Below are 733 nucleotides of genomic sequence, written 5' to 3' on the forward strand. Positions count from 1 at the left end.
TGAAGGAATAAATGGTCTCATAAAATCTAATCCCCAAACATCAAATATCTCAACTTCTAACATGAAATTTAGAGGCATTTCATTTCTTCTAGATATATTGCCTACTCGTTGACATCGATCACAAGTTTTTATGTACCTATAAACATCTCTAAAGATAGTAAGCCAATAAAATCCAGCTTCTAAAGTTTTATAAGCAGTTTTATCAATCCCAAAATGTCCTCCAAATTCAGAATCATGACATTTCTCAATAATTAGTTCAGTTACTTCATAAGGTACACATCTCCTCATAATAAGATCCTTACATTATTTTTATAAATAAGACTCATCCCAAAAATATGCTTTTGCATAATGAATAAATTTCCTTTGTTGTTACAATATCAGCATAGGTGGCAAAATATCACTTACAATATAGTTAACAATAAAAACATACCATGGTATTTTCCACTCATTAATATTATAAAGTTGTTCATTAGAAAAATTGTCTGTAATTTCATTGCCAGTGTCAGATAATTCATGGTTTTCTAATCTTGATAAATGATCAACAATTTGATTATCAGTTCCTTTTCTATCAATAACCACATGATCAAATTCTTACATCAAAAGTATCTATCTAATCTACCTTGGTTTGGCATCCTTCTTTTGCATCAGATATTTAATAGCAGAGTGATCAGTATGCACAATACATTTAGCTCCAATTAAATAGGATCTGAATTTATCTAAAGCATATACAATA

The sequence above is a fragment of the Phalaenopsis equestris genome, unplaced genomic scaffold, assembly GCF_001263595.1.
Source record: "Phalaenopsis equestris unplaced genomic scaffold, ASM126359v1 Scaffold206088, whole genome shotgun sequence".
In the NCBI taxonomy this organism is placed as follows: Eukaryota; Viridiplantae; Streptophyta; class Magnoliopsida; order Asparagales; family Orchidaceae; genus Phalaenopsis; species Phalaenopsis equestris.